Below are 9,035 nucleotides of genomic sequence, written 5' to 3'. Positions count from 1 at the left end.
TTCACCATCAGTTTGAGTCCGAAATCATAGCATGGCCTGGACAGATGCGTCAAGGGGCCAGTTCCAAGGCAGAATTTAGGGTGAACTCGATTCCTCTAGGCTCGGGATGAATGGCTGCTGGGACATGAGGCTTGGGTGTGAGATGCCCTGTCTGCTGCTGCTCTTGGTTCTTCGTTCAGAGAAGTTCCGGGACCCTTTCTCCTCCCAGCACCACCTTTTCAGTAAATGGTTCTTTGAAGAGGAACCCTGGTCCATAGGAACTAAGTGAAAGCAAGGCCGTGTATGTCCACCCATGGGGACAAACATCCCAGTACAAGGGGGTCTCAGGTCTGCAAGGCCCGAGTGGACGCTCGGACAAGGGCAGGAAGGTATTTGCTGATTCTCCTTCTCCGCGTGACGTGTCTCTCAACCCACACCAGCTAGGGGAGCCTCCCGCAGCTTCAGTTCCCCTTTGACACCCACACAGTGTTATGCAAGCACTGAGCCCAGAGCCCCGCTGGGCCGTGGTGTCCTAATTGGAGGTGACAAAGAGCAGTTTTATTTTAAAGCAACTGAATCCTTTCCCCCTGTTTTGTGTGCCAGTATTTTACTGTCTTCTTAATTGTTTTAAGCAATGTTTACTTTAGATTCCTGGACGTTAAATAAAACCCACGAAAACCCTGGCCATGCTGTTGGGCAGGCCCACCTGGCTGACCGCAGGAAGCAAGCGCTTTTTGGGAGCTCGCTGCAACACCAGGCAAACACTTCTTAAGCCAGAGATGCAGTTAGGACAATGCCACGTGGCATCACAGTATGCTCTTATTTATTCCAATAAAGAACTCGTGAGCATGGGCCTGTCCACCGTCTTTGTTTGGCTGCTGTTTTTATCTTTCATGCATTTAGCATTCATGGGTGGTGCCAGCCAAGTAACAGGTGCCAGGGCCTTGTGACTCCACCCAGCCCTGCTTCCGGGGGCCTTCCAGTTGGACAGGAGCTGGGGGAAGAGCCGGTTCACAGCCCTTTGTGGGGGATGGGGCTTTGGGAACCCCAAGCTTCTGCTGGCACCACAAGGAGAAAAGGGCAGCAGAGTCACAGCTGCAGGTGAGTAACAAAGGCTCATCTGCCCCTCTGCCTGGGTCTAGACCATACATGCACAAAGCTAGCGGCCAGGGGCACAGGCTGCATGAACACGTGGAGGTGGTCTCCTTACTCTTTATGCTGTGACATCACAGGGCCTTGCATGCTGACCAGTAATTGACCGCTCTTGACTCTGCAAGGCAAAGGACCCCTGTGTGACAGAGATAGTGGCCTGCCCTCCGTGCTGGCCCTGCTGTAAACCCTCCTCGGCACAGGTCATAGCAGGCTTCAGGTGCATCAAACTTTATGAAATGATGATAAAGTTGTGACTCTTCCAGGATGGGTAGCCTGGAGAGAAAGGCAGCCATACTATTTTTTTAAAAAAACAAAAAACTAACAATTATAAACCCTAGATGGAAGGAATCTGGGCTTTGGAGAAGTGCCTGGGTTTGTGTCCACCTTTGTCCCTGTGTGACCGTGACTGCAGGGAGCAAAGTAGCCCACACCTTCCAGCTGAGGGTTCTGAAGGACAAAGTCAACCTCCTTCCTTCAAAGTCAGCCATCCTCAGCGGAGAGGGAGGTTCTGCCCCTTGGGGGATCTTTGGCAACGTCTGGAGACAGTTTGGGTTGTCACAGCTCAGGAGGAGGTGTTCTGGGCAGGTAGCTGGTGGGGCCTGGGTTACTGCTTAACGTCCCGCAGTGCACGGGACAGGCTCCCTTCCCCCTAGCGAAGAATCACCCGGCCCCTGTGTGCACTGCGCTGAGGTTGGGAAGCCCTGCAGCAGAGTGCCAGGTCCTTGAGCCGGCCTGTCTTCGCCTGTGCTTTTATTGGGTAGGACTCAACTGTTACTATTGATGGGGATAAAATATTGTCCACTGAGATGCCGAGTCTTTGAGGCCAGCAATGGTGCAGAACCTTTTGGAGATCTTCCAATTGGTTCTGTTCAGCTGTCATTTACTAAGGGTCTGGTTTGTCCAAAGCTGGGGCAAGTGGCCAGTGAGAAGAGTGTCCCCTGTCCTTGAGCCGGTGGAGTGAGAGGCAACGCCCAGAAAGGAGGGGTGCGGGTGGGGCAGGGGAGTGGTTACCTGCCTGGAGAGGGACAGCTGAAGCCTGGAGACGGTGCGGTGGAAGCCAGTCTTTGAGAAGGAACAGGACCTGGGTGCTTCAGGTGGGCTGGAGTAGGGACTAATCCAGGTGGCTTTAATTCTTTGTCTATTACAAAAATTGGTTTTGGGCTGAGCGTGGTGGGCTCTGACTCATGCCTGTACTCCCAGCACTTTGGGGTGGATCACTTGAGGCTAGGAGTTCAAGACCAGCCTGGCCAACATGACAAAACCCTGTCTCCACTAAAAACAAACAAACAAAAAAACCCACAAAAAAATAAAAATTAGCTGGGCATGGTGGCACACACCTGTAATCCCAGCTACTCGGGAGTCTAAGGCATGAGAATCGCTTGAACCCGGGAGGCGGAGGTTGCAGTGAGCCGAGGTCACCCCACTGCACTCCAGCCTGGGTAACAGAGTGAGACTCTGCCTCGAAAACAAAAAAGAAAAGTGTAGGTGACATAGGACGATTCTGAAGATGCTCTTAGACTGACCTGATTCTCCCACCTTTCTCACTTGTTGTTCTCAAATATAACTGCAGTCTGGGCACAGTGGCTCATGCCTGAAACCCCAGCACTTTGGGAGACTGAGGCAGGCGAATCGCCTGAGGTCCGAAGTTCAAGACCAGCCTGGCTAACATGGTGAAACCCCATCTCTACTAAAAATTAAAAAATTAGCCAGGCGTGGTGGCAGGTGCCTGTAATCCCAGCTACTAGGGAGGCTGAGGCAAGAGATTCGCTTGAACCCAGGAGGCGGAGGTTGCAGTGAGCTGAGATTGCGCCATTGCACTCCAGCCTAGGCAACAAGAGGGAAACTCAGTCTCAAAAACAAAACAAAACAAAACAAAAATTGCTTCTGTCCCATTCTGTCAGGCTGATGCACTGGCATGAGCTGCATGCCCCCAGAAAGGCCCCCCAATTCAGTCGTCACCTCCCCAGGGGGCTGTGGTGGGGAAGGGGCTCTCTGCTTAGGTCAGGGCCCCTCCTTTCCTGGTGGCCAGTCTCTGGGGAACTGACATTCCACTGCCACTTGCCCTCAGATGTGGCAGAACTGGCAGAATCTGAGAATCTCGAGAAGGAAGGGACCTTCGGAGGTCACCTCCGTTCATCCTTACCCAGGCAGGAACTCGCAGCCACTGCAGGCACGGGAATCTCTGTTCCTTCTGCAAGGACAGTGCCCTGGGGTTGGGCAGCTTGGAATTAGTGAAGTTTTCGGTGGAAACCTGCTCTTTGGGGTTTAAATTTGATTTAATACATCATCATTATCTTCACCAGGGTGAGGCTTTGCCCTGGGGCAGGGGGCAGGGAATCCCTGTGTCCAACACAGTAGGACCCTGGAACGTTCATTTGGTCAGTGTGTTTTGGGAGCCTGCTGTGTGCCGCTGAGGTGTTGGGCATGGGGCGGTGGGGGTGTGCTAGGGCACAAGGACCGGGAGAGAGTGGAGCGGCAGGGGGACAACACATTGAGGCCAACGAGGAAATGCAGCTGGGGGCAGGTCTGGGATGAAGATGCAGCAGAGGACTGCATGTATGCATAGAGGCGGGTAGGGAGGTCTCTGACACCAGGGAATTGGGGCAAAGGCCCCATATTCTTCCAGTCCCCAGCCCCTCAGATTTAGGTGGTTATGTGGCTGGTCCCAACAGCTGGGACGTGGTCACGCCGGACAGCTTTTGTCACTTCTTAAGGCAGACCGTCACCTTAAAGCATCCAACACCTTTGTGGATGTTTGGTGTGTTTTCAAAACATCCACACAGGGTTCTGATGTTCTAGGTGGCTTTGGAATGTAGTGCTAGATTTCCTTCCACAATCCCATTCTTAAAAAAGGTATTGCCAAGGTGAGCCTGAAACACTGTTTCAGAAAGCAGGGAAGCACAGTTATCCTTGGTGTCCTCTGTGGAGTGAATCCAGGACCCTGGAGGATACCAAAATCTGAAGATACTCAAGTCCCTGATATCAAACAGCACAGTATTTGCATATAACCTGTGCACATCCTCCTGCATACTTTAAACCAGCTCTAAATTACTTTTGATACCTAATACAATGTAAATGCTATGTAAATAGTTGTTACACTGTATCACTTAGGGAATAATGACAAGGAGAAAAAATCTGCATGTGTCTGGTACAGATGCCATTGTTTCTTGATATTTTTAATTCATGGTTTGTTAAATCCATGAATGTGCAGCCAAGGATATGGAAGGGCCAACTGTACTCAAGGAATGATGGGGACATGTCAAAAGGACAGAGGCACAAACAGCATCCACATTTTGGATACTTCAAGCATCTGAAGGAGCAATGTGGAGTATAACACATTGGACTGTTTTTTAATTCATGCATTTAGAGTGATATTAAACTAGGATGAGAGCAAAGGCTTTTTTTTCTTTTAACATTTTACTTTTAGATAGTTTCAAACTTGCAGAAAAGTTGCAGGAATACTACAAAGACTTCCTATGTGTATTAATCCATTCTCATGCTGCTAAAAGAGACATACCCAAGACTGGATAGTTTTAAAGGAAAAAGGTTCAATGGATTCACCGTTCCACATGGCTGGAGAGGCCTCACAATGATGGCGGAAGGCGAAGGAGGAGCAAAGGCATGTCTTACATGGCGGCAGGCAAGAAAGTGTGTTTAGCGGAGCTGTCCTTTATAAAACCATCAGATCTCATGAGACTTATTCATCATCATGAGAACAGCACGGAAAACCCCGCCCCTATGAGTCAATTATCTCCCACCAGGTCCCTCCCATGACACGTGGGGATTATAGGAGCTGCAATTCAAGATGAGATTTGGGTGGGGACACAGCCAAACCATATCACTATGTTTACCTGGAGACTCATGAATGTTAACATTTTTACTTTATCCTCTTTACTCTCTGCCTATCCCCGCCTGTCTGTCTGCCTCTCTCTTGATATAATAATAATGATATATATTTCTTTAGAAATATATATCACATTTACCTGGTGATAGATACATTTTCTGAATCTTTGAGGGTAAGTTGTAGGCACTATATCCTCTTCACCTCTAAATACATCAGTGTATGCTTCCTAAAAGTAAAGTCATTCTCTTCCATAATCTCAGTATGTGTCATAATCAGGAAATCACATTGATACAATGGCATTGTCTAATCTACAAGCCTTAATTATGTTTTTTTCCAATTGTCTCAATGATGTCCTTTATACCAAAATAAGAGGCAGGACATGGCATTGAGTGAGTTGTCCTATCTCTCCAGCCTCCTGCAGTCTGGAGTGGCCCTTCGGTCTTTCCTTATGTTTCACAACCTTGACTCTTTGGAGAATGCAAGCCAGTTATGTTCCAGAATGTGTTGCAGCATGGGTTGGTCTAGTATTTTCCTTGTGATTAAATCCAGGTTATGCATTTTTGGTAGAAGTGATGTGTTCTTCTCAGTGCATCGTTACCAGGAGACATGTCATGTTGATTGGTCTAATTTCTTTCTTTCTTTTTTTTAATATAAGTTCTAGGGTACATGTGTACAATATGCAGGTTTGTTACATATGTATACATGTGCCATGTTGGTGTGCTGCACCCATTAACTCGTCATTTACATTAGGTATATCTCCTAATGCTATCCCTCCCCCCTTCCCCCCACCCCACGACAGGCCCCGGTGTGTGATGTTCCCCTTCCTGTGTCTATGTGTTCTCATTGTTCAATTCCCACCTATGAATGAGAACATGCAGTGTTTGGTTTTCTGTCCTTGCGATAGTTTGCTCAGAATGATGGTTTCCAGCTTCATCCATGTCCCTACAAAGGACATGAACTCATCCTTTTTTATGGCTGCATAGTATTCCATTAGTCTAATTTCTTATGATGTTAATTTTGATTACTTAGCATGTGAGCACACGTCTGTGGTCCCAGCTACCCGGGAGGCTGAGTGGGGAGGATCACTTAAACCCAGGAGTTCAAAGCTGCAGTGAGTCTTGATCACAGCACTGTACTCCAGTCTGGGTGCCAGAGTGAAACACTGTTTCTATTTTTAAAAAATATATATTAATATAGTGTTTATCAAGTTTGTACACTAAAAAATGTAATTCTTCTTTGTAATCAATCAATATTTATGAGGAAATAATTTTCACTTTTGGAGTTACCTTTCCCTCAGGAATAACTAGAAACCTCCACAAAACAAAGGAAACAGTTACTTCAGACATTGGACATGCCTTTGCTCCCCCTTCAGCTTCCACCATGATTGTGAGGCCTCCCCAGCCATGGTGGAACTGTGTGAGTCCATTAAACTACCTTTCTTTATAAATTACCCAGTCTTGGGTATGTCTGTTTTAGCAGCATGAAAACAGACCAATAGACATAGGAACTCTTTGTACTTTCCTGAAGCTTTTCTGTGAGTTTGAAACTATATGAAAGTAAAATGTTAAGAGGCAAGTCAGATCTGTGATCCACAAGAAAAGGGTGGCGAGTGAGGTGAGCCCTACCCTGGCCTTGGTTTTCTGCTTGGACATAATTCCTGGACTGTGCTGTAGTCAGGGGGACCCAGTAAGTGCCAGGTCTCACTGATTCGAGGAGACAAAGATCAGAGCTTGAGGAGATGACACTTATTAAAAAACAGACATCGAAAGAATATTTCTGCCAGAAAAATTCCAACACTTCTTAAAGAAATACAACAAAATTCAGCACCCAACAACATAAACATTTAATGTCTAGCATTCAATAAAACATTCTTATACATATAAAGAAGCAGGAGAACGTGACCCACAATTGGGAGGAAAATCAGTCCACAGAAGCAGACCAGCAAATGACAGAGGTGGGAGATTCTACAGGACAACTGACCTGGATGTTTAAAAAATGTTAGTGTCATGGAAGATTGTTCTAGATTGAAGGACTCTAAAGAGACATGAAAACCAAATGCAATCACATGTGATATGTGATCCCTGAATGGATCTTGGAGTAAAAAAAAAAAAAAAAAAAAAAAAAATACAGCTGTAATAGACATTTTTTGAAGCCTTGGTGAAATTTGAATGTGGATGAAATATTAGAAAACCTTCTATCAATGCTAATTTTCTTAGGCGTCATAATGGTATTGTGTTATGCAGGTGAATGTATTTGTTTTTGGAGAAACCTTCTGAAGTATTTCGAGATATCATCCCTAAAGTGATATGATCCTTGCAATTTATTTATTTTTATTTTGTTATTTTTTTAAAAAGTTTTAGTTGTGGTTAAAAATACATGTAACATAAAATTTACTGTCTTAACTATTTTTAAGTATACAGTTCAGTAGTGTTAGGTATATTCGCACAGGTATATTTCATACTGTGTCTCTGAAATAAAAAAGACTGGAATAATTCCCTTCTATCCATGCCTTTCTCTTAATTGGGGCTTGGGGGTGCTTAGACTTATCTCCATGTTACTCTTCCAATTCTTAGAGTCCCTCTCTTCCCCTAAACAATGCTGTACACACAGGAGGCTCCGTGAGTTGTGGATTTAGTATGTTGTAACTCTACACCATACAGGATTAGATTCCACATTGATTTTTACATCAGCCCTGCAGCCCCAAGAGATAAGAGATGCTTTGAGGGCTATCAGAGAACTCCCTATATTCTGAACATACCTTGAGCTGAGAATGTAAAGCCCTGGGACTGTCCTTTTCCTGCTTTAAACTCTTTGGTGTGATGATAACAAGCTCAACCCACAGTCCTTAGATAACCTGTGCTTGTATTGCGTATGGAAGCCACAACTCTGCCAAAGCCGCAATTTAATAGGTACTTAGTTCTGAGTGATGACAGGTAATTATTTTGCCATCACAGGCTACGATCTATTAGAACTCCATTCTCTAACAGTTACTAGGTCCTCACTGCCTTTAAATCAGTCAGAACAAGTAACCAATCCCAGTTCCCATCCTGGAGGTCGTGTTGCCTGCACTTATTTCTGGTAACAAATCTGAGGTTAATTGGGATTCAGTTGCTGATGATTAGGGCCTCTTCAGTTGTTTGGAGGAGAAAGGAATCTAATACAGGAAACTGTGTGATTCTCAAGCCATTGGAAGGCTGGAGGCAGCGCCTCCAGCAAGGACTTGTAGAAGAATACTGCAGAGCTGGCTCCTGAAGGAAGCTGCCGAGTGAGGCTGGCCCTAGAAGCATGCTTTCTGGGTTAAATGCTTTAGGTTCACCTCTGCAGAGCCACTCCCCACCATTTTCTCTCCTGACATCTATGGACCACAGCAGGGGACTTCTTTTCTCTGGCTTCTGGCTGGATGTAGCCAGGGGAGGCCCTGGCAGGAGGGAGGAGAGTGAGGCCTGGTCATTGATTTGCCCAGCTGTGCCCTTCTGCTGGGTCACCATGAGCTGGCTACCAAAGACCACAGCTCCTATCCCGAGGCCCCTCTTAGAGCTTTAGTGATTCTGTTCCTGGACTCTGCCACCCACTCCCTCCTTTGCCGTCTGGGTTTTAAAGAAGTAACAGCTCCCCCATATTGCTAGCCTGGGTTGCAGCACCGTTTCTTCTGCGTTCCTTTAACCCTGCCCCAGCTGTCCCTTTATTAAACAGTCTTCAGTTAGCACATGGGAAAGTGCCGTCTCTTGGCTGCTGGGACTGGGGCTGCTACACCTACATGGCTGTGATCCAGAGTCAGAAGCCACCACCAGAACCACTGGGTCCAGAGCTGGGCTGAGCCTGCTACACACACCCCAGCAAAATAGGTCCTGCATGGTGGCTCCTCTCCCCACCTGTCACAAGCCCCAGTCCAGCACGGGCACATCAGAATGGCAGGGACTGATTCATGCACCTCAGTTTCTTCCTCTATAATATGGGGGTCATGATTGTACCTACCTCACAAGGAAGTTTCCAGTAAAATGAAAGCCCTTAAAATTATGTTTGTTTCATCACCAATGACTCCATAAATATTAGCAACAAT

Source organism: Theropithecus gelada, chromosome 10, assembly GCF_003255815.1.
Source record: "Theropithecus gelada isolate Dixy chromosome 10, Tgel_1.0, whole genome shotgun sequence".
Lineage (NCBI taxonomy): Eukaryota > Metazoa > Chordata > Mammalia > Primates > Cercopithecidae > Theropithecus > Theropithecus gelada.
This window is presented reverse-complemented; position numbering follows the sequence as displayed.